This window comes from Lactuca serriola, chromosome 5 (genome assembly GCF_051521515.1).
Source record: "Lactuca serriola cultivar US96UC23 chromosome 5, Lser_US96UC23_V15, whole genome shotgun sequence".
Classification (NCBI taxonomy): Eukaryota; Viridiplantae; Streptophyta; class Magnoliopsida; order Asterales; family Asteraceae; genus Lactuca; species Lactuca serriola.
The window spans coordinates 273321476-273348633 of NC_136412.1; the positions used below are offsets into that span (position 1 = coordinate 273321476).

General features: G+C 36.9%; 1 long non-coding RNA gene and 1 other non-coding gene across 2 annotated transcripts; one reads left to right on the top strand and one right to left on the bottom strand.

Moving 5' to 3' along the window:
* Positions 1 to 236: 236 nt before the first annotated feature.
* On the bottom strand, positions 237 to 310 carry TRNAI-UAU (transfer RNA isoleucine (anticodon UAU)). The gene has a single exon. It is a non-coding gene; the product is annotated as a tRNA-Ile (tRNA).
* Positions 311 to 23758: 23448 nt separating this feature from the next.
* LOC145054328 (uncharacterized) lies at positions 23759 to 24971 on the top strand. The gene is made up of 3 exons (XR_013684775.1): positions 23759 to 24121; positions 24296 to 24495; positions 24623 to 24971. It is a non-coding gene; the product is annotated as an uncharacterized LOC145054328 (long non-coding RNA).
* The last annotated feature ends 2187 nt before the right edge of the window (positions 24972 to 27158 follow it).

Here is a 27158-nt window from a genome sequence, read left to right on the forward strand (position 1 = left end):
GCAAACGCCTTAGCTCCAAATGGTCAACGATGACAATGATATTTTGAAATTTGAAATTAAGATTTAAGGTGATAAAATAATAATATATATGAGAAAGGATGGAACAACAGCTTACAAGTCTAACTAGGAGAGGATTCAAACGGAAAAATAAGTATAAAATAAGAATTTTGAACGGATAGGATTTAAGCTGGAAGTTGTCAAAAATACATGACGGTAATACATATCGGTAAAAAAACTAGTCCCGGCGGGGCTCGAACCCGCGACCTTCGGCTCATAAGACCAACGCTCTAACCAACTGAGCTACGGGACTTCGTTGTTAGTATCATGTCTAGATTATATAGATCCTTAGCCTAAACAATACCCAAATTGAAAAAAGACAGGAGACAGTACTTTTTTTTTTTTTTTTTTGCTTTTTCTTTTTAGGATGAAATTTATAAAAGTAAAATTCTGGAAACTATAATCTATTATCTTTAATACGAAATAAAACATAATGTAATCATTCTGTATAATCATTTTATGTTTTGAAGAGTACCTTTTTAGTATGTCTAAAAAAAATTTGGTATTAAGTAAACTCTTAATAGCCGGTTCTTTGTAATATTTGGCCTCTTAAAAAGTTAAAAAGTCGATTCATAGCCGGTTCTTTGTAATATATAAACTTTTAATAGCCGGTTCTTTGAAGAGGACCCTTTTTAGTATGTCTAAAAAAAATTTTGGTATTAAGTAAACTCTTAATAGCCGGTTCTTTGTAATATATATATATATATATATATATATATATATATATATATATATATATATATATATATATATACACACACATATACATATACCAGTCGTCTGTCCGTGCCAAGTGAAGGCTGTAAATAGTTTGTTTCACTGATTTGTTTTCTTTGGCGAACATTGATTAGTTTTAATTCAAGGATTATTTTGTTTTAGGAAATATGTTATATTAAAATTTAGACACAATGTATTAACAAATTTTAGTAAACATTAGCTTCAATGCAACGATTCATTTTCTTTCCGGTGCACAGTGATTTTTTTTAATATGTTCGTCGCGTTTGTATATGTTGGATAGACGTTTTCATATGTTTTATCTATTATTTCAAAAATAGATAATTTTCAAATGTCTATGTTAGAAAGAGGTTTTCATATGTTTTATCTATTATTTCGAAAATAGATAATTTTCAAATTCATGATAATATATTTGAAAAGAAGAGTTTTTGTTTGTAAATTTAAAGGAAAAAAACATAGTTAAAGGTATGTTATTATTTTGTTAAAAAATAAACCTATGTCGTTAGTTAATTTTCTATATAATTTAAAAAAACGTTTGTTGTTCTTCAATTTTTAATATAATTAAAAAATGTATGTTGTTTAATTTGGAAAAAAAATTAACAAATTTTTAGTGATTAACCATAAAATACTTTTGAAAAAAAAAAAAAAGATAAACACCATCTACGAATTTGTAATTACCTTATAACATGGATATAATTTTAATGTTTTAAATGTAAAATAATTTCAATTTTAATCTTTGTATTGTTCTTTTTGGAGGTGATTCAATTCCTTTTATGAATAGTATAAAATGATTTTGTAGATGTTATAAGGTAACCACAAAAAAGGTGATTAAAATTATATATTGTTTACCTTTTTATATGGATATAATTTTAATGAAATTTACATGCAAATCCAAACACATTTTTACCTATACAACCACATACAATGCCGGATTTTAGTGGTGCCCCAGGGGTTCCAGGCCACTGTTCCGACGTCGGCACGTAGTGTAAAAAAAATTAATGTTTTTTCTATTGGGTGCACTGGCTTAAAACACGAGTGACACAACTAATATAGATTTATTTGGAAATTTTTTTTTAGTGCCACCCCTACGAAAGTGTTCTGCGTCCGCCACTGGCCACATATAAACACAAAAACTCATTTGTGGTAGATAGCAAAGTACTATACACCAGGGGCATTTAGGGGGTTTCTTGGAAGTCATGGGCCACTACTCTGTTTTGGTTTATAAGCCTTTAGGTAGATGTTGCCATCGGAACCATCTCCGGCTCTAGTACCTCCATTACCTAATTTTCCTGAAAATACATAAATCAACTTCAAGATTTCTAAATCAAAGGATATCTGCAATGATTTTTTTTTAAATGGGGTCTTTGAGGGATTACATGCTCTGGAGCTTAAAAGTGAAACAACATGAATGAAATAATCACACGTCCTCACTAAAAAAAACGTCCACCACTTCACATATCAGTTGAATTAAAACCATGAGATGTAAAAGTAAAATGTAAAAACTCACATTTTTAAGTCAAGTCTGGTAATATAGATTTATTTGGAAAAAATTTTTAGTGCCACCCCTACAAAAGTGTTCTGCGTCCGCCACTGGCCACATATAAACACAAAAACTCATTTGTGGTAGATAGCAAAGTACTATACACCAGGGGCATTTAGGGGGTTTCTTGGAAGTCACGGGCCACTACTCTGTTTTGATTTATAAGCCTTTAGGTAGATGTTGCCATAGGAACCATCTCCGGCTCTAGTACCTCCATTACCTAATTTTCCTGAAAATACATAAATCAACTTCAAGATTTCTAAATCAAAGGATATCTGCAATGATTTTTTTTTTAAATGGGGTCTTTGAGGGATTACATGCTCTGGAGCTTAAAAGTGAAACAACATGAATGAAATAATCACACGTCCTCACTAAAAAAAACGTCCACCACTTCACATATCAGTTGAATTAAAACCATGAGATGTAAAAGTAAAATGTAAAAACTCACATTTTTAAGTCAAGTCTGGTAATATAGATTTATTTGGAAATTTTTTTTAGTGCCACCCCTACAAAAGTGTTCTGCGTCCGCCACTGGCCACATATAAACACAAAAACTCATTTGTGGTAGATAGCAAAGTACTATACACCAGGGGCATTTAGGGGGTTTCTTGGAAGTCACGGGCCACTACTCTGTTTTGGTTTATAAGCCTTTAGGTAGATGTTGCCATAGGAACCATCTCCGGCTCTAGTACCTCCATTACCTAATTTTCCTGAAAATACATAAATCAACTTCAAGATTTCTAAATCAAAGGATATCTGCAATGATTTTTTTTAAATGGGGTCTTTGAGGGATTACATGCTCTGGAGCTTAAAAGTGAAACAACATGAATGAAATAATCACACGGCCTCACTAAAAAAAACGTCCACCACTTCAAATATCAGTTGAATTAAAACCATGAGATGTAAAAGTAAAATGTAAAAACTCACATTTTTAAGTCAAGTCTGGTAATATAGATTTATTTGGAAATTTTTTTTAGTGCCACCCCTACGAAAGTGTTCTGCGTCCGCCACTGGCCACATATAAACACAAAAACTCATTTGTGGTAGATAGCAAAGTACTATACACCAGGGGCATTTAGGGGGTTTCTTGGAAGTCACGGGCCACTACTATGTTTTGGTTTATAAGCCTTTAGGTAGATGTTGCCATCGGAACCATCTCCGGCTCTAGTACCTCCATTACCTAATTTTCCTGAAAATACATAAATCAACTTCAAGATTTCTAAATCAAAGGATATCTGCAATGATTTTTTTTTAAATGGGGTCTTTGAGGGATTACATGCTCTGGAGCTTAAAAGTGAAACAACATGAATGAAATAATCACACGTCCTCACTAAAAAAAATGTCCACCACTTCACATATCAATTGAATTAAAACCATGAGATGTAAAAGTAAAATGTAAAAAGTCACATTTTTAAGTCAAGTCTGGTAACATTTCTACCTCTGTAGTGGTGGTGATAGAGGCTGATAGAAATGGGGAGCAAATACTCGCGTATGTTTAAAGCTTTGAATCAAGATGAAAATTTGACTAATGGGATAAATTAGAAAAAAAAATGAAATTCAATATAAATAATCAAGAAGACAGATGCATTTACTTTATTACTTGCGTTTCCAGCAAGCATCATTTATGCAGATAGGGAGAAAGAGAGAGATGGGAAGTATTTTGTTTCATGAAGCAGTAGATGGTCCGCTTTAATTAAAGCATAAAGAAGATACACGTCTAGGAGGTGATTACATTTCCAACAAGGGATTCTAGGGTTTGGGAAGAAGGCGGCTACGTCTAGGGTTCACGGTGATAATGAGGAAGAAGGTGATGGATGGTGGTGAAGGTTGGTTGAAGGCAAAAGAAAATCAACGACTAATGGTGATTAAAAAGAGTTGAACCATGGGGTGATGGTGGATTTGATTGAGGGAAAGGGTTATGGCGATTTGAGTGGGTCATGGTGCAACATATGGAGACAGATTAGAGAGAAGAGGCATCGAGAGTGAGCCGACGCGTGGTGGTTAACGACGGCAAAGAAGTTGTGATGTTGACGGATGGCGATTGATAAAGAAAAATTGAAGATAGCAAAGCCATATGAAGAGGTTAATGGAGATCTTTGGTGAGTGAAGTGGTGAAGGAGAAACAAAAGAGGCATTTAACCGATTCAATTGGATGAAGTTTAGTAATTTAGTTAGTACGCAGTCAACTTTTACTGATTTAATTGAAAAAAAAAACATCCTTATCTTTTAACTTGAAAATTCAAATATTGTTGCTCCACATTGTATAGGTCAAAAGCTTGCGAGATATAAGCTAAAGATAAGGAAAAATATGCATTAAGTAATTGTATTTTCAGCTTCATGTTTTGTACCACTTAAAATTAAGATTTTTTTGTCCTAAAATATGTAAATGCTTTTTAAGGTATTAAAATATATAAAGAAGCCCCTTGTGAATAGTAGATGGTTTCTATTGGTTGTTTTGTTTCCTTTTTAAATATGTTTCAATGATCAATGTCTGACTACGTGTCTTGTGATTCCCACCTACTCCGCTCCTTATCCTTAAACATTTCCTTCACCGCTCAATCTGATCCACCACTAGCCTCCTCGAACCTTCTTCTACCTTTTTACCTTTCTTCAGTTAAACCTAATTGATCTTCAACGCGCATTCTTCTCCTTTACCACCGTTGCTATTGCTCTGATATACGTTCTACCGCCTCTTTCAACCTTCTAATTCCTTTTACATCCAGTTCCTTCCATAACTTCCATTTCCTTGATAAAAACCGATGCAACTCACCACCACCATCAATCTATACCCCACCGCTGACGACCATTATCACCATATACGTCGTCGGCCACCACCATCACCATCTTGTCCACCTCAGGGAACCCTGTTCCATCTTTTTCATCCATCACAAGTCCGATCATCCTAGATATCTGGCCCCATCCAAGTCTTTGCCTTCGAGGTTTCATTTCTTCCATCTTCTTCTTTTTTATTAATGTGTTTGTGTGATTCTGGGAAGTTCTATTTTAGGTTAGGTTTTGAAAAAAATTACTCCTTTGAATTTTGAACTTTTGGAGTTTCATATGTCAGATGATGGGCACACCAGATGTCGATAAGGTTTTAAGTTTGAACATTTATTTCCGATAAGTCGATCTACGTCGCAAAAAGGGAAATTAATTTTCTTTCTTCACTTCCGCCTCAAAGTATTTCGTTATTCAACATCGATGTTAAGATTTGGTGATGGCCTGAAACAACGGAAGAGATAAGTGAAAAGTAAACTGAACTAAACTCTAGGTATGTTGTATTCCCATAATTCTCCCCCCTCTTGCAATCGTTTCACCCATGTCCTTCTTGTGTATGTTTTTGTAGGTTAATGCTCAGAGCAACCTGGGGAATTTGGTAACATTTTAATCGAAGTATGCAACCTAATTTCAAATTAACAAGCGTAATATATGACGAATATTGCATGGTTGGTTTGCACAGTGTAAGCTAATCGTTAACATTTTTCTTCATCATGTATGCTTCAACTCAGAACCACATTCATTGCTGAATTTGTTGTTTCTTCTGGTCATCTCTTCCACTGTTGCATCTTTTTTGGTACTTTGTAAATCAAGATTAGTAGTTTCTGTCTCATTATGTTGTCACTGGTTCATCTGTTACAGATAAACAGACATTAAAATGTGGCTATGAAATGATGGAATATCAAATTCATGAAAAAAAATTCAGCGCATGTTAGTCCCTTGGTACCAACTCATGTAGGTACAAGTACTTAACATTTAATGTCATGTAGCAGTTGGCTCGCAAGTTCGTTTTTTGTCATTTTATGGTGTCGACGGAACAGATGCAGATGGGGAGCTTTATCCAGTTGAATCTGTCAGATATAATTTGAAAAGAGATGGAGAAACTATGTCATGAAACCCATCAACAATTTTAGACAAAAAGGGAACATGCTACACCTCTCATTGAAGCTGCTTTCCAAAGATTTTTAGCTAAAGAGAAACTATGTCATGAAACCCATCAACAGATAGGTACTTACTTTACTTTGTAAAAAAGACGTAATTTCCCCTAACTATCTTCACTTTAATAATTTGGGTGAGTTTTTGCATGCAACTTGAGGTTGAGTTTAGCAGATACAGTAGCAATGTCACTTGAATGCAAATCAGTTTCAATAGATCAGTTTTTCAAACTTTGATGTCCTGATTAGAGACAAATTGAATGTACAATGCTATATATAGATAGATTCTTAAAAGTACAATGCATGTGTTTTTTTAGTTCAAAAATTAGGTATCTAACAAATTATTATTTTACAACTTTTATATTTATTTTTACAATTTTTTTGACGAATTTGCTGTCACCAATTTTTTTATTGAAATAAGTTTTATGCAGCTTTTTTACATCTTTGTTTTTGTACATGCTATTTTTAATATTTTAAGAGTTTTGTTTTTTTACACATTATGTTTTTATTACAACCGAACACAAAGAAATGGACATCAAAAGAAGGAAATACATAAAGCTGTGATTTTGCACCATGTAGAGTAGTTATGGAAGTAGCTGTTCAAGCCACGGTTGCAACAGAAACAATTAATTATGGTGTTTAACTATAACCAAATAAAAATTTTCAAACCCCCGCAACATGGCAAATCCTTCCCTAGCTATACACACACATAGAGGGATAAAGAGAGGAAGAGAATTGGGTTAATTCTTAACCAATCATTTGACAGGGGTATAATAGTAACTTTTGCTACGGGGGTGTTTGGATAGGGAAAACATAGGCTGCTTATTGCTTATTGCTTAATCCCACCGCAATAAGCAAATTTAAGTGTTTGGATAGGAGTCTTTAAAAAGCAGCTTTTTGCGGTAGGAATAAGCAAAATAAGCTGATTTTAATAAGCAAGGGGGAATGCTTATTACTTATTGCTTATTGGTCATTTTACTCATATAAGTTGTTTTAATTTACCAAACACTTAAATGTTTATTGCTTATTGCTTATTCCCACTGCAATAAGCTAATCCAAACACATTTTAAAAAAATGTTTATTCTCACCACAATAAGCAAATAAGCAATAAGCAATAAACTAATAAGTTAAAAAACTATTTATCCAAACACCCTCTATATTTAAATATGGTAAAATAATGAATATTTTTAACTATTCCCTATTATCTCGTATCATTCATTTTTATCAGCCTTTTCTAATCACCCCCAAATTCTTTTTCACCTGAATTTTGCCCTCCTTCCACCTTCTCTCTAGGGGCAGAACTCATTGATCCCTCATCTCCGGCAACATATGTCCTCCATCGGTGCCTCCCCTTCAAGGACAATAACTCTCAAACGTCAGATTCCCATGGAGGGAAGATATTCTTAACCATCCAAACCATTTCCTTTTTCTTCCATTCTTCCCGCTTTCTACTCTTCTAGACTAACTGTCGATTTGTCGGTGGCCTTTGACCTTTGTATCCTCAATGCATAGCAAGGCAGTGGCGCAGAACCCCACCTTCACTATCATATTTAAAAAGAAAGATGGAAACCTACCCCTCCTGTGTTGTGTCGTATCATACTTACCCATCTAGGGTTTACCAAACCTCATCTTTTAAAGATACTAATTTGTTGTTCCATCTTTTCATCCAAACAAACTCAAATCAATTCAAATGGTCATGAATTCGAAAATTAATGTAAATGTTGATGTGATTTCACTATTACAGTTAGAACTATGTTTATGGAAGTAAGGATTTAGAATTTCATGTATTACATGAAGAAGATGATGAAATTAACTCAAATCAAGTTTTTGTGACTCCAAATATTAATCGGGTATGTATTTTTCTCCTCCTGTCACATGCCATCTTCTCGATTTCAACCTTCTCACCATTGGGAAGCACCAAATCAGGAAAGAAACATTAAGAAATCAATTAATTGTTCATTGGTTTTTTCAGGTACCCATATATTTTACAAGTATTAAATAGGATTTAATTGTTCGTTGCTTAAGATTTTTAATTGTAATTTTTTTTATACATGAGGATTTAGTTTTTCATTGCTTTTAACTATTCGGTTAAGTTAATATTAATTCATATGTTGTTATCAGTTAAGTTTGGTGTAACAGGACACATAAGCTACAAAATTTAAGATAGCTTTATATGAGAATACTAACTTGAGCTAAATAACCCAAAATCTCAAAATCTCAAACTCTAGATTCAAATGAGATTAAATAAGACATGACTTTCTCCATTAAGCACCTAATATAAAAAGTCCATATCTCATTAACTCCATAACATATTCTAATATCAAATCCAACATACAAGTTGGTGCTTTATAGACATGCATGTCCAATGCATGTCTTGAAGCCATAAAGAGCCAAAAATGAGGGTTTTTCCAAGAAAATATCATGCATGGATCAAAACCCCACAAGAATCCAGATCCAGCCCGACATTTATGTCCAAAAGTCTTAGAGATTCATAAAGTTGCAAACTTTATGAGATCCTAACACTCTAACTCACATGAACACGAAGATTTAGGGACAAAACATGATATCTGTCAACCTAGCATGATAAAAATCGAGTCTTGGACACTTACAAAGATCCAGGAGATTGCCAACAGAAAGGATAAGGACTAGCTTTTTGAATCTCATCTCACTTCTTCTTCTCTCTTCCTTCCAAGGCTTCAATAACACCAAAAAGGCTCAAAAATAAGAGACGGAGGGATTTAGGGTTTCTCAGATCTGAAAGAGGTTAATTGAGGTTGAGGGTGAGCAAACCCTAGCCTCATCATTCCTTTAAATAGGGAGTAAAACCAAGAAAATATGGTTTCTCACTTTCCAGTTGCCACATTGTGGCCTATACTGCCATGTCGTGGAGACTTAAAAGAAATATGTGGCCTGGACTAGACTCACCATGTCATGGCACCTCCCCACAACGTCGTGGCAAACCTTAAAATGCCCAAATTTGCAGAATATAAAATACATCGGGATCCGGGTGTTACACTTGAAATTTCGTACAAGCAATTGTATAGTATATATGTAAAACTCATAGATCTTGAGTTTATAAAACTTGTAAGGTCGTGTCGTGGTAGTTATTAAGTGTTATCTTACTTAATTTGGGAACCAACACCAAAACAGTGGGGCAAACTCCTCCCACATAAATGTTGTGTTTTTCATGCAAAAATGTAGGGTTTATATAAATAACTTATTAAATGTAAGTTACTAAACCTTGACCAATCGTGTCATGTTATTAATTAAGTGTTATATGACTTAATTTCTAGTATTGATACTTATCATTTTGAGTCACAAACTATCCCACTACATACAGTCTCTTTCAACTGGTATAAGTGAACAAAAAACCCCGTATGAATCCTATTTCCATTCTATACGGTAACAAAACAAACTTCAGGGTCTATAACGAGCTCATAACCGACACTACGACGCGACACCTCCATACTAGCACAAGAGAGAGCATGCTAAACAACATCACCAAATCTTTATCCACGTTGTGAAATACATAAAATAACTGAACCTCATCGCCCAATCCGACTCGCCACACGATGGTTGTAGATAGCAACCATAGGCAAGATATCTACCCATACAAATCTATACCGGCAATCTTATACCTGACATTCATTGACCCTTGCGGATTAACGTTTTTATAACAGAGGGTTTTTACTAAGATTTGTGGTCTTAGTTTAGAGAATAAAACCTAGCTCATATAGGGAAACCTGAGTGTGTTAGATCCTAACAACGTGTCTAGGCATCCTAATCATAAACCTTCTGTTATTAGTTCATATAACACTTATAATTCTTTGATGTTTCAGAATAATTATTGATTTAATCATTTTAGTATTTGAGATTTATAAGACTTAACATATTTCCAAATTTTATTCTATTATATGACAAAATTTGGGAAGCATAACGACTGCTTTTATAAAAAACTTCAGGTTTCAACCAACGTGAAACCAACACCTCCCATAATATTCGATAAATTGCATAACAGATATGTAACATAATTTATTAGAATACAGTTCTTAAAATATGGAAATCAGTTATACTATCATATATGAAAAATTCACAATTTAGTAATAATGATTTACATTTTATAATAATTCTAAAAATATATTAAACTCGTTTTTAAGCTTATTTTTACGTACCGTCAAAGTGTATTATAATAATAGTTGATTTTGGTATTTTCAACTAATCATTTCATATTTTCTTAAAGTATGTTTTTCAATCGCTTAAGATAATGTACTTTTTTTATACCTAAATATGTTGAATAACATTCTTGATTATATAAAATATTTTTTTATATTTTTTTAACGTGCTCAAACTTATATATAACAAATACTATAATTTTATAAATCATCAAATATATTTATATCATAATAGCAATCTACTTAAAATCTTTGATCTTTCTTAATATTTATATTCATATTTCACACAAGGTATAAGGATATCCTCTTTTAACAATCTACTTTAACTAATGGATTTATAGGTAATTTATCACAATTTAGATTGCGATTTCACAACTTTTAACCAATAACATAGTATAATGCCTTTTTATGTATAAAAACTTGTAAAACATCAAGACTTTGATAAACACGCATGTATTCTCCTCCACATGTGAAAACCATAAAACAGAGGCCACATAAACTCACCCTTGATGAGTGATCTCGATCTAGGTTCGTTTTTGTGACGCTTTACGTGAGAAACCACAACTTGACTATTCTTGGACTTTGAAACATCTTTGGGAGTGTTTTTGTAATGATTTAAATCAAAAGGGATTATTTTGTAATGATTTAAATCAGAAGGGCAGTTTTTAATCTTGTATAATGATTGGAGGGTTGTTTAATGAAATTAACATAAAAGAGGGATTGTTTAGTAATAGCTTAAACAAATGGGTGGGGGCTGATTTGTAATAACTTGAAAAATTAGGGTTGATTTGGTCAAATAAATGAAAACGAGAGGGAGTTGCGATCTGGTTTATTGGCTAATCGGAAGAAAATAAACGAAGTTAGCGACGGGGAGTGGCTCAGTGGTGTTTACACGGTCGTGAGGAGGGGAGGGGCAACCAATCTCCAGGGAGCTCCTCTTGTCCCTCTTGTTTCGTCATCGACAACAACCCAACCGAAGAAGAGAAACATCAGTCATCAATATATGGAGGGCACCATTGGTGCTTGGTTTAATCTGAAGAAGCAAGAAGAACAAAAGTAGCGGTGCTGCTGTGGAATCAACAAGAAACAGGGGAAATGAGACATGGTTGTTGCCTCTTTGGTGTTCATCGAAAAACTACACGCCTCTAGTGTGTTCTTGGCAGTCGATCAAAGAAGAAAAGCAAGAGAGACGAAGGAGAGTTAAGGAAGTGGAACAACATTGTAACATCCCAAAATCACAATAAACTTTTTCATTTTTAAATAAAGAGAAATCATTGTTTTTAATCAAACCCAAATCATATGCACCCAAGATCAAGTATAAAAGTTCCAAAATCATTTTATCATAACATCTCCAAAACATATAACCAAAGGATGTGTACGATCACGCCTTTGCTTTCCCCCGATCATCTGAAGTACCCGAAACATAAAACTTAAACTGTAAGCCAAAGCTTAGTGAGTTCACCCAAAGTACCACACACAACCAATATAGATAACAACATGCATAAATAAGCCTTCAGCCTGACTGGACTGCATCGTAAGGCCTATAACCTATCTGGACCACTCTCTGGGCCTTCTTCCTGAATGGACCGCGTCACTGGACTTCAGTCTATCCGAACCACCTTGGGTATCTTGGCATTCAGCATAAAGCAGGACCGCCTCAACCCAACAACCATAACATGTCGACACGTATGATAATAATCAACAACCAGTTACACAGGTAATCATAAAAATTTACCAATCTAATCCACACTCAGTGAAAACAGGTAATCATACAGATCTACCAATCTAAAACATACTCAGTATAACATCAATCTAATATACCAGGATACATAATCTAGTGTGTCGACATTCGTGCCTTTGACGCACAAGTACAGTAAGGAAAACTCACCTCACAGTCTGAAATGTAGCTGGACAGATCATTACTCCAACTGCTGACTCTACCGGTCACCTAGACAATAAACAGTGACCTAAACTCAAACTAATACTCAAAATATCCCAAATGTCCTAAAGTCAAACTTGGACAAAGTTAATGGTTAATCGGTCAAAACTCAAAGTCAACTACAACTGGTCGCCACACCATGGCCATCCCTGGCAACATCGTGGCAACAAAATGACAAAACAAAGGGCTCTAACCCAGTCATCACACCGTAACAACCTAGGGCCATGTCATGGGAACTGGGTTCCGAACAACTTAATTGGTTAAGTCGTTTTCTTCGATTCTAAGAGCTCCACATCTCAAATCCGGTCCATTCCATGGTCTAAATGGATAAAGTTTCCAACTTCATCCCTTAAGACCTTCCACGAGGCAAAGATCTCGCCCTTAGGTCCAAAAGGGGGTGAAAACACATCATAGCTTAATCATTAAGCACTTAATCTTGAAGATCTCATGACCAACGATTCCAGAAGGGTTCCTAGTACCAAAAATATCATAAAAATCCATGCATTTCTGACATGCATGTCCAATGCATGTCTTGAACTCCTAAAAGGTCAAAACTAGGGTTTAATGACCAAAACTCCATGCATGACACCAAAACTCATTTATAAATCAGGTCCAAGACACCAAATACTCTATTTGACCTGGAGATTCATAAAGTTGCACACTTTATGAGATCCCACCACTCAAATCCATCAACACATGAAGAAAAACGAGAAAATCAAGAGATCTAGTGACATGACAAGGAAAAGGTTTGATCTTAGACACTCACCAAGGTCCAAGAGATGTGCTAGCTATAGAAAATGATGCTTGCCAATTAACTACTACACCAAGGGCTTCCTTCTCCTTCAAAAATCACCAAAAAGCACCAATAATGAGCTCACAACTTCAATGGAGGCTAGGGTTAGGGATTCCGAGTTTGAGAGGGAGATGGATGTTGAATGATAACGAAACCCTAGCCTTAATGTTCTTTATATAGGGCCCAAATCCTGAAATTAGTGTTTTTCACTAAAAACACCTGTCACGCCGTGGCAGGTCATTTAATTCATGTGGTCCAAAACATTATGCCACGTCATGGTGATGCTTCACTAGGGCGTGGCCATCTAATTTAAAGTTAACACATAAAAAGTTGATTCATACCTAGAATGGATGTTACAAACACAGCAGCAGAGGGAGGTGTTTGGCTGCTAAGATTTATGAAAGAGAAGAGAAGAGATGATGCCCTTAGTGGTGGCTGGAAACACACATTAGCTCCAGTAGGAGGTGATTACCGAGAACAAAAAGAAAGATGGAGGAAAATTGAGAGTGAAGAGTGTGTAGCTTCTCTTTTAATCATTTTTTGCATTATGGAAGTCTTCATTGACTTTTTTAGAAGATATTTTAGGCAAACAATCAAATGTTATGTACTTTTGTGATTTAAATCTCATTTCTCGATTCTTATGCCATCATACCATCTCATAGTTATTATTTTTCTAAAAGGATCAACTTATTTTCCCAGTCGTGGTGATTCAAAAAATGCAGATGGAATTTCATTCTAATATACATAACTCCATGAAATGGCGTTTAAACTTTCGTGATTAATTGCATATGATTCGACAGATTTTATGAATCTGATTTTGCTCGAGATTAAAAATGTCATAAAACGGAAATTAAATAATAGACCACAGTCTAAGTTCAAAAACATACACAAAAACAACTTAAGAGGTTTGTAGTTATTTCAAACGAAGCAACGCAAAGTTCGTTTCAGGAAATTCATATGACCATTGATTTTATAATCTATTCATGAGAACATAATCTATTCAAATAACTTATCAATAACTCTCAAGTATAATTAATTAATTATTTTTAGTTTAGGGCATTAAATAATACTCATTTTATGAATTGTTTTCTAGTTGTTAATAGCTGTTAATTTTGAGAAATTTCAAGGTATTCCTTATGCAAATTTCAAGTATAATGACTTCAATTGCACTCATGAACAAGGAATACTACACAATAGATCATTTTACAGTTGTCTTCGTGGTGGTTTGACCGACGAACTTTGACCTATTTTTACCAATTGTTACAGAAGCCTATCAGATGTTTTGGATTGAATATGAAGGTAGAACCCTAGGTCATGAAACTTTTGGTTTCCTTATTGTTGCCATATTCCTTCATAATCTATCAAAATCATACACAAATCAACGTGCAAAAACAAAACAAAAGAGGAGCAAGATTAAGTTATACAACAAATTAGAATAAGGTGGTACATGGGAGAATTTAGCAAAAGACAATTTTGGATGGAAAGTCAATACAATTTTGGATATTTTGATATGTATTAAAAGACCTATCATGTTTTCTCTTGAGAATGAAATATAAATTGGCAACTCAATTTTTTTTTACAGAATTCAAAAGCTTGTTTAAATCACCCCAGGTTAGAATCGCATACACTTGAGAGTATAATCGAGTTATTGAGAATTTATAGGGAAAGAACAAATAAGTTGAGAAAACTACAAAGCTAAAAAAAAGGTATCTTACTTGTGGCTCACTAAGAGGAGCACTAAACGTCAAGTGGAGATGGCAACCTCAGAGTATCCCGAAGTCAGAAAACACCAACTCTATAATCCACAAGTGCTCTATTCAAAGGAATATATTGGTCATCAATGTCAAGGTTTGTATCACATCTACCTTTGTATGTAATACCTGAACCCACTAACCAAGCATCATCCTTCCAGCCCCATCTTCATTAGCTTTGTTTCACTTTTAATTATCTGCTCGAACTCTATCCAACGAAATATTTTTTTTTCACTTATGCATTTCATCAAGCAAGTGTTACGAAAAAGAAAATTTACAGGAAAAAAGATATATACACACATCTGTAACTTATTCACAACAACAAAACATTGATCGATCTAACCTGAACCGGAAGCATTAGAAATAACTTAATCTTGGAATGAAATCCTCGTGTAGAACCTTCAGTGGTGGAAACATCCAAGATCAACAAAATTTAGAGGAGTATTAGAACTTGTTTGACTGAAATCTTTGTTTTCAACCTCCATTCAAACATCCTAATTGAAGAAATATATATATATATATATATATATATATATATATATATATATATATATATATATATATATATATAAATAGGCGGATGGCCGCGCGTTGCGCAGAAATATCTATATAATTGAAGTCTTTACAAATATATGGTTTTTTTAATATAACAATAAAATTGTTGTTAAATTTGATATAATAATTTTTATACTAAATTGATATAATATATTGATTATTTTGAATTACATAATAATATATACATATATTATAACTTCATAATCTTAATCGTTTGAATGACTTCTACCCACGAGTTACACATAAATCAAATTAAATATAAGATATAGTTTAATGTTATTTATAGTTGTTGTTATTATTAATTAATTTTTTAAAATTTATTTGCTTAATATTTTAATTTCTATTATATTAATTATTTAAAACATCAAACATAACTTTTTTGATTTTAAATGTAACAATATAATCATTTCTATAGAGTTATTTTTATCTATTATTATTGTAAGTTATTTTAAGTTACTTATTTGAAAATTTTTAACGATTATAAAATTACATTTAGGAAATATTTTCGTAAATTTGAGATTACAATTTAGTTTTTGCATATATCACTACAATTTATCACTTTTAACTATTTACAAAATATTCTTTGGTTTTTTAAGTTGAATTGAAATTGATATTTAAGTTGACATTCTAACGATTAAAACACATATATAGTCGATGAACACGATCACTGAGCGATCCAACATTGGTCTGCACACCCTGTTCATGAGATCCATGAACACCGTCGGTGCGTTGGTGAGTCCGAAAGGCATAACCACGAACTCGTAATGCCCATAACGAGTCCGGAATGTTGTCTTCAGGACGTCCTCCTCCTGCACCCTCACCTGATGATACCCAGACCTCAAATCGATCTTGGAGAACCAAGATGCTCCCTGCAACTGATCGAACAAATCATCGATCCTTGGCAATGGGTAACGGTTCTTGACCGTTAGCTTATTCAACTCACGATAATCAATGCATATCCGGTGCGAACCGTCCTTCTTCTTGACAAAAAGAATGGGCGCCCCCCATGGCGAACTGCTCGTCCTGATAAACCCTTTCCCCAGCAGCTCCTGAAGCTGCGAGGATAACTCCTACATCTCCGAAGGCGCAAGGTGATAAGGCGCCTTGGCGATAGGCGCAGCTCCCGGAACCAAATCAATACCGAACTCTACCTGCCTCTCCGGAGGCACACCCGACAACTCCTCTGGAAACACATCCGGAAACTCATGCACTATCGGGACCTCATCCGCTGACTCCGGTCTTTCTGAACCAACCCTCGCATCCATCACATATGCCACAAATCCCCTACAGCCCTGCTGTAGACTCTGCCTCGCCCTGGCGGCCGAACAAAATGTTGACCCCGTACGTGTACCCTCGCCGTACACCGTAAGAACTCCCCCACTAGGGTCTTGAATCGTCACCAATTGACGCTCGCAGTCTATCACAGCTCCATATCGGCTCAACCAATCCATACCCACTATCACACACACGTCCCCCATCGCGATCGGGACTAGATCTATCGAAAACTCCACACCGAAGATCTCAAGGACACATCCTTGAATCACATCCGAAGCATACAATGCTCGCTCATCAGCTATGGAAACTCGTAGAGGCCAATCCAACGCCTCTCAACGGGTACTAATATGCTGACTAAATGCTATAGAAACAAACGACCGACTCGCACCCGAGTCAAATAATACCAAAGCAGGCACAGAACTCACAAGAAAAGTACCTACACATATCATCATATAAGCATAAAACTCAACTCAAATAAAAGATGAAAAGAGAATACATACCAGCCACAACATCAGGCGCCGCGCGGACCTCCTCTGCAGTCAACTGAAATGCTCTCCCACGAGCCTTCGGGGCCTCGGCCTTCACCGGCCGAACCTCGGTAGTCCTAGCAGCAGGCGCAGATCTCTGCGTTGATCCCTGAAGAAGCCGCGGGCACTCGGCCTTCCGATGGCCGGTCTGGTTGCAATGGAAACAAACCGAAAATCCATTGGGGGCAATCCCTCGCGATATGCCCCTCCTTCCCACACTTGTAGCATACCCCTGCCCTGCATGACCCCTGGTGGCTCTTACCGCACTTCCCACAAGTGCGGCCCTTCGCGCCCCCAGATCTCGAATCAGCGGGTCTAGCCCGCTTGGCTGCCGGCTGGGACTGATCCAGTCGCCGATCCACCCTTTGTGACTCGGCCTCCTCCCTGGCCTGAGTCTCCAACTCAATCTCCCTCTTCCGGGCATTTTCCTGAAGCTCAGCAAATGTCCGGTATGTAGAATTCGCCACGAACTCCCAAATATCTCTCCTCAGAACACCCAGATAACGGCTCATGCGAGCCTGCTCAGAAGACACCTGCTCAGGGCAAAACATCGCCCTCTCATGAAACTTCCTGGTGATCACTGTCACAGAATCAGTACCCTGCTTGAGGGTCAAGAACTCCTGGATCAACCGTTCCCTCTCCACCGGGGGAACATACTCATCTCTGAACATAGTGGTGAACCTCTCCCATGTCACCTCGGAAATCTCAGCCAACGTGAAGTTCGCCGTCACGAACTTCCACCAATCCTTCGCTCCCAGGCGGAGCTGGTTCAAGGCGAACCGAACCCTCAAGTGCTCTGGACAAGAACATGTATAGAAACATCCCTCGATGTCGGAGATTCACCTCATAGCGGCAATCGGGTCCTTTGTCCCGTCGAACTCTGGTGGCTTCGTGTTGCTAAACTCCCGGAACAACAACGAGTCACCTCCCTGAGGTCTGGCAACAGCAACAGCAGCCTCAGTCAGCACCGCATACCACTCATCAAAAGTCTCAATCAACGTGGTCTTGATGTCCCCAAACATCTCAGGAATCTCAGCCCAGATGGCAGCAGCCACCTCCTCATGAATCAATCGACGGATCTCCTCGTCGCTGACACCACTGCTCTTAGGTGTGTGTCGAGCCCCAACCATGATGCCTCTGAAATACGACAAAAATTATCAGAGACTCGATCGAGCATACACATACTAGATGACGCAACCCTACTTGTCCTCCGTTGTCCAAAAGATTCTTACTTGGAATGCTCACTGATTCGGTGTCTTCAGTAGTACGGGCCCAATACTACTAACCACACCGTATTAGCATTCACTCCAAGTCCTCCTCCTTGGATCTTGGATTACAAGTACTCTATTATCATGAGCTCCCAACTGCTATCTACTCGCTCTCAAAGCATCTCAGCAGCAGAAATCTCCTAGGCTAAGCATCACAAATCAGGCCACTCTAGTCCTAATATGTATACCTAGCCTACTCTAGCATGCATAAGGTAACATAACATATCTCATAACACATAATGTAAGGGTACTTTTGGGTGATTCACCATTCGGGCGCTGGTTGATCGTACACACGGCTCTGCTCTGTTTGTCTCAAAACTCTTTTTACTCTTTTCAAAAATTTTAATTCATTATCAAAATTTCCTCAAATCCTCAGTTTGAGTTCAGATACGCCCGAAGATGCATCTGAATCCCTCAAACCAAGGCTCTAATACCAACTTGTAACAACGTAAATTTTCAAAACAATTTTTCATTTTTAAAACATTCATTTACTCACAAAATAACATCAACATATTGTATCAAATGTTATTATCACAAAAACATTCCCCAGAATCCAAAATATAAACGCCACAAGTGTGTACGAATCATGCTGGCACCTTCCCGCGCTCATCACTGGTACCTGAAACACATCACACAACAACTGTAAGCATAAATGCTTAGTGAGTTCCCCAAAATACCGAATACAACACATACGCCACTCGAGACTATAATACGCCCCTCCGGTCGATGTGTCTCAACGGAACCCTCCAGTCCTGTAGCTCGTTGGACCCTCTGGTCCGTCCATAGCTCGTTGGGCCCTCCGGCCCGGTCTGTATCGTTGGACCCTTCGGTTCGGTCTATAACATCATACAACATACACATAATACATAGCACATAATCTCATACATAGCACATAAGACCCTCTGGTCCACACAAATATACCACTCTAGGTAACGTATAGTGAGAAGACTCACCTCGCTGTCTCGGTAAGTATCTGACTCGGAAGAAATGTGATCTAGCCTCCACCTAATCACACAAAGTAAATACTCTCATAAATACAATTGTAGTCAACCCTAAAAGTCAACAAGGTCAACGGTCAAACTTTGACCCGACTCGTTGAGTGCACTAGGGCGACTCGGCGAGTGCACACGTGTCCACTGACTATCTTAATCCCTCTCTTGGCACGTCGAGTTCTTCCCCTGACTCGACGAGTTCCACCTGGCATGAATCGCGGGGCCACCCCGACTCAACTCGCCGAGTCTCAAGAACAACTCGGCGAGTTCCACTTGAACTCAGTCCCCCCTGACTCTCCCTGACTCACTGAGTTATACCCCAACTCGGCAAGTCCACTCACTGAGTGATTAACGGGCAATCTTCATACTACTCGTCGAGTCTGTTCTTCGGACTCGGCGAGTTCATGCCATGCATAAACTCTATACAACTCCTAAGGTCAGATGTGTTCCATACAATCATAGATATGGCCTCCCCAAGCATGATAATCACATAAAGTTTGGACCTTGGCACTCATATAACATCTAAATGGTCCAAAATGGTGATTTAGCCCCAAAAATGACCTTCCAAGCTCATGGCTCCCAAAGTGACTCATAAAGCTCCAATGGTTAAGGCCTCTGGACCTCTTTGGGTCCAGATCCAGAACTCAAACTCGAGAAGGGACCAAATGCTCTACTAAATCAACCTCTAAAAGGGTTAGAAAACCCTAACACAAGGAATCAACAACAAAACTGAGGAAGGTCCGAGAATAATACCTCAATACAACCTCTATGAACTCAAAACCACCAAAATTGCACCGCCTTCAGCCTCCTATTGCCTTGAACACTTCCTTCTTGTAAAAACACCCACAAAATGATCAAGAATGGCCTCTCCTTCCTCACAAATGCTCTAGATCTCTTAGGGTTTCTCTCTGGGGGTTGATGGCCGCAAATGACGGCCATAAGGGCCTTTAAATAGGTCCCAAACCCTGGAAATTAGGGTTTCATTAAACAGCGTGGACTCGCCGAGTCCACCCTTGGACTCGCCGAGTCCAGACGCGAACCCGCGTGAACATCCGCAATCCTACTCGGCGAGTTTAGACCCCAACTCGCCGAGTCTCCTTACAACACCCAAAAATAAAAAAAACAAAATAATACCTGGGAATCCGGATGTTACACTTTTACAATGGATGCACATACACCAGGTTATCACAAAACTTAATTTCTTTTTTTTGTTAAAATTATTTTTACGCCATGTTTTTATCGAAAAAAAAAACGAATATACCATTGTTCATGATTTTTCGTTCTCTTTCCATAGAGATTCATATTGATATATAAAAAATGATTTTTTTTTCAAAAAAACTCACTTCATGTCTTTTGTTTTTGAAAAGTTAAGGCCTATTTTTTTTATTGAAATTTTTCAATAAATATATCAAAATTCATATTTTTTGGTATTCTTTAAACATAGATTCATATTGATGTAAAAAAAATGAAATTTCGGTACACTTTTACATTATGAATGTGAGCAGATTCACAATGTGAATAATAGTAAGTCAGATTCATATTCTGAATGTTAAAATTGAAATATTTACAATTTTACATGTGGCACTCGATTCCTGGTATGTATTTTTTTTTCGAGTATATTTCTCATTTTGACCTGGGACTCGGCGAGTTGGGGCCCAACTCGTCGAGTAGAAGTGGATTGGACAGGGGAGTTAAGTGAGCGACTCAACGAGTCGGCGTCCGGAATTGACGAGTCCGCACTGTCTGGACAAAACCCTAATCTAAGGGGGTTTACACCCTATTTAAACGTCTCATTCAGCCACCTTTGGTCCCTATTGCTTCCAGAACCCTCCATATCGACCCTAATTGTGTGTGTGTGAAGATCTAAAGGCTTTTGAGTGATCTTGGTAGTTTGTGAGTAAAGGAAGGAAGGAAAGGCTTGAGGAAACAAGAAGAGGCCAAAGGAAGTCGAGCTTGAGCATCATTCACAGTCCATTTGAGGTATGAGGCTCATACCTTGTCCATTACTAAGCTAGATCTCTTCTTGAAGGAAATTAGGGATTCTAGGAGCCATTCTTGGCAACCAACCATGATTGCAAGCATGGTTGGAGTCTAAGGCTTCGGATCCAAGGTCATTAAGGAACCTTAAGGCATAAAGTAGTTGTCTTCGAACCCACTGAAAGCCCCTTGCATATTAGGAACCCCTTTTTGAGTCATTTGAGCTCATTCTCCCGTGCATGATTGTAAAGTTTGTAACTTTACGTGCTAGATCGATCTTTGGAGCCTAGATCTATCATTTGGACAAGAGTTGTACACCAGAAATCGAGAAATGGGACTTGGATAGTAGCGACTCGACGAGTTGTTCATCAGACTCGGCTAGTCCAAGGCGATCTCCCAACTCTGAAGATGAACTCGCCGAGTTGTTCATACAACTCGGCGAGTCGGATGAAGGTTCATTCGATGTTCGTATAGAAGGGGAACTCGTTGAGTCATTACTAAACTCGACAAGTAGAGTCGTGGATGAGAACATTTAAAAGGATAGGGACTCGACAAGTTGGCGACCCAACTCGGCGAGTCAGGTTAACTGGAAGTTCACATTGACTTTGACTTGGACTTGGTCAGGGGTGAAATAGTCATTTTACCCTAAGAGTAGATATCAGGTTCTGACTGAGTGTTTTGTGGGGATTATAGCCGGCAGATTTCCGGAGCAGCCGAAGACAGGGATTTCCCGCGCAGATTATCAGCAGCTACTCGTACAAGGTAAGTTACCTTCCAGTAGCGGTGGGTCTACGGCCACAATGCCGGCCCACCAGTAGGAGTTGTATGTTAGATGACTGTCTTTGTGACATTCATCTAGGTTTGCTACTACCTGATATGTTATGTGCTAGTATAATATGATGTTATATGCCAGTAGCAGTAGGGGAGATAGTCCCCAAGATTTCTGGTTGATAGGGCCGAAAAGGGGTAGTCATACCCAGTCATACTAGATAGAATATGATTATGTGATACATGTTATGAGGTGGTAGTAGAGGGGTGAAATAGTCCACAGTATCCGGTCGACAGGACCGAAGGGGAGGCCAGGACCCATATATGCTAGGCAGTATCCGGTCGACAGGACCGAAGGGGAGGCTAGCACCCAGATATGCGAGGCAGTATTTGGTCGACAGGACCGAAAGGGAGGCCAACACCCAGATATGTTAGGCAGTACCGGATCGACAGGACCGAAGAGGTAGGTAGGGCACCTAGATATGCCCGACAGGATATGTATGTTATGTGGTACGATAGGGGAACTCACTAAGCTTTGTACTTATATTTTACAGTTTTGGTTTCAGATACCTCTTCAGCAAAGGGGAAGGAACTGGTGCGGTAGCAGCACATCATACACACACGCATTGGTTTTCCGCACTTGAGATATTCTGGGATTGTACTCTAACATGTTATTACTTTATGATTTGGGTTTTCAGACATGATATATTGATTTACGAAATGATATATTTTCACGTAGTTTTCTTATGAATGTTTTATAATCAATTAATTAAAATGAAATTTTTGGACTCGAAATTTGGGATGTTACATTACAGTTTAGATTCACAATGTGAATCTGAACTAATCGGAGACTTTTTTTTTAATAATTGTTGATGATGTTTATTAATAGATGACAAAAAATTGAGATTTTTGGTATGATTGTTTTTTTTATAAAAATAAACTTAAATATTAAAAAAAGAACAAAACAAAGTGAGTTTTTTTTTTTTGAAAAATATGTGTTTTTAATATATTAACATGAACCTCTATGGAAAGATAACGGAAAATCGTGAACAATGATATATTCCATTTTTTTTCAAAAAAAAACATATACATCCATTCCCTTTGTCGTTGATCACTTTAAATTTCGATATTGACAATTGGTTCATTGGATCCTTATTAATAATGGTTATGTATTGAAGTTCACCCTATATATATATATATATATATATATATATATATATATTATGGTTGTAAAAATCGGTCTAAACGGCCGATTAATCGGCACCAAGATGCTTGACGGCCTCCAACCGCCTACAAATAGGTGTTAGAGGGTTAAACTAAGCGGCCTCGTCAATATCAGTCAAAGCCAACCCAACTTAGACCAAATCAGTCCAACTCAAACCAAATCGGTCCAGCTGACTCTAAAGGACCCACCTGCTCAAAGGCGCCAGCTTGCCTAAAACATAAGGGCATTTGTTATCTTAGGGAGGATTCCCTTTTATAGAGTATTTTTCCGTGATATAATGTTCCCAGCTTCGATGTGGGATGCTCTAACTTTTACTCTTCCATATATGTTTTTTGCATCCCTTTCTTCCCCAATTTTTTTGATGGTCTGACTTCTCCCCTGCTCGACTCCGATTCCTCCCCTGCTTCAGTTAGTCTTCAACCATCATCTTCTGCCACGACATCAAAGAAACAACATCAAACTGAGCACCGTCAAACGGTAAGTACCGAACCCAATCAACAATCAATAATCGGGTAATATGGAAAGGATTGGTGAGTAGGAGATTAGGTCGAATCGAGGGTGAAGAAATATGAGGTCGAATCGAAGAAAAATGAAGGTGAAGAACCTGAACCACAGGTGGTTTAACGCATCTTTTTTTTCTTTCTTCTTTTCTTCTTCGCTTCTTCTTAGGTCACGTAACAGGTGGTTGAAGATGATGATTATTGTTGAATCGATTTGTTTGATCTGAAAATCGATTTCAGAATTTTTTTTTTGCTGATTGTCGGTAATTCAATTCAATGGTCAATGCAGTGAAAGTCATAATTGAATGTGATTTCAAGTCGGAGTTGGTGATCAAATATGAATGAGTGATCAAAATTAAATGTGATTGTTTCAAGATGAGGTCGATTCAAAGAAAATGATGTTGTGGTGCTATGTTGAAGGTGATCATATACGAATGAGTAATCAAGATGAATGCTGAAGGTGTTGCTGTGCAAGGCTCTGGATGGGTGGTATGTTATGTTCATCTATTATTTCTCTTATCAATCATCTTGGGATATTATTATCGATTTATTCTCATTCCTACATTGATATGTTTACTTTTTAAAAATTGTGATATAATATGAATTCTACTGGCAGTGGCTTGCAAATGTGATCAGATACAAATGTGATCAGATGCAAATGTGATCAGATATGAAGGTGTTGTTGTGCAGGGCTCAAACTTGTTTTGGAATTGTGAATTGTATTTTTTTGGTTGTGAAGGACCTGTTATCATCGGTGCTAAGGAATGATTTCAGGGTAGTGGTTTTTTCTTTTTGATCCAAGTCTGGACCATTTTGCCCTTGGGGGTGATTTAGTCTTGTTGTGTGTTCCTTGGACCTGCTATGTATAGAGTTAAAGTAATTGTTCATCTCTAATTGAATTTACAATGTTAATTCATAGAGCCTAGTGTATTTTACCTACAATTAACCATTTACAATTGTTGATCTCTTTTGTTGTGCTGAAATGTTAAATTACATGCATAAAATTGATTTTGTAGTGTTCAGGTTGTTGGCTATCGGTGTATTTCTCTTTGGTTGGTCTCTTGACCAATTTGCCCTTGAGGGTAGTTTTGTTATAATTCTCCATAGTGTTGTAAGATTGGTGGGTTTATAAGAATCATTACATCCAAGTCCAATATTACTAAATACAAATCTTTGCAATCTTCAGTTTTTTGTTTTAATTTTTTTGAGAAACCGTATTTCCCATATCTTTTTATATTTAAAAGGCCTCATGGAATTATTTCTAATAGTGTGGAAGTAACTTACAATTTATATGCACGAACAAAAATCCGAAATTAGTTCTAATAGTGTGGAAGTAACTTTCAATCTATATGCACAAAAATCCGAAATTAGTTCTAATAGTGTGGAAGTAACTTTCAATCTATATGCACAAAGTTTAATTGTGTGATAACTTTTTTAATTCTTAGGATTAATGTTATATTTATTAACTTGTTAATTTGTTTACTTATATTCTTAGGATTAATGTTATACTTATTAATTTTTTAATAATTGTTTTACTAATTAATGGTCCCCGATTAATCTTTGCCTAGCCGATTAATCTCTTGACCCTAATCCACCGCCGAACGATTTCTGCAACCTTGATATATATATATATATATATATACAAAGAACAAAATCTCAAAAATTAGGATGTCACATAAACATATAAGATATATATACCCTAAATGTCGAGTTTTTTACATGAGGTTGTTTTTAAACTAATGAAAAAGTTACAAGAAAAAATTAGATGCATCATCAATGCATTCCAATTTTGCAGCCTTAGCGTTCTTAAAAAAATCAAGTAAAAGAAAATGCAAGAGTGTTATCAAAAAGTAACTCCTTCTGGACCTTGGATTCACGGAATAAGGCGAAATTCTGATACGTCAATATGACCCAAATCAAATTTCTGAAGATCGAGTCCAAAACCACCCTCTTAGAACGAGCAAGTGTTCGTTCATGTACCCATTCCATCACTCCCAAAGCCGAACCAAACTGAGGAACATAGCAATCCACCCAAATAGCTACCCGTCTCCACAATTGTCGCACCAGCAAACATTCAATGAAAAGATCATGGCTGGCAACTTACACTTCCTCTCGGAAGACCTGACACAAAATCGAATCAAAGTCTAGACCTCGAGCATCCAAATTAACCCTAATTGGGATTCTATCAAGAGGACCCACCATATAAAGATATTAATCTTTTTTAGGCGTGAACCTAATTTACCGGGTAGCCATGACACCTGTTGGCAAACAAGAGTCATCAATATAACATCTAGTTGAGGTTGACCAAACCGTGAAGGGCCCATATGAAATGTTTAATTGTGTTATTCACATGTGTTACTACAACACTACAACATAGCGTCTGGTAAACCAATTTGGCTTGATGTATTTTCTTTATGCCTTCTTACTCTAAAAAAGTAGGCCATCTACACTACGAAACTGATAACCACCTTACGGCTAACCTAGCCTCATCCATTCATATGCACTTAAATGTTGATTTTGTGAGAAAATTGGTATAAAAGATTCTTATTTTATTTCTCTCATTATTTGATAACGTGCAGAGTACAAAGCTTTTATACAGGGGGAAAATATAAAAAATGAGCCAACTAACTTTAAGCTATTTCTACTTAAAAGATAGAGATGACAATTAATTGAAAACATAGATAATGACTGCCAGTTAGATAATCGGTTCCTTTACTCCCCCTCAAGTTGGAGCATGCAAATTTCTAATGCCCAACTAGACAAATAACGAGCATAAACGTTGTGAACCAAGTACTTTGGTTAGCAAGTCGGCTATCTGATCACGGGTGTCAATCTACACCGGTGTAATCTCCCTTGACTGACAAAAGAGAGGTGTCAGCTTGTCTACTTTGATATCAAGGTCCATGAGCAACCATCGAACCCAAAGTACCTCACTAACAGTCGTTGTCATGGCTCAGTATTTTGTTTCGGCAGACAATCAAGAAACATCTGACTGTTTCTTTGACATTCAATATATTGGTGCACCACCAAAAAACAAAAAATGACTGGTTCGAGAGCGTTGAGAAAAGGGATAACCCAACCAGTTTGAATTACTGTATGCTGTGAAACCTATACCACTTTCTATTGGGAGAAATATTCCTTGACCTGTTATA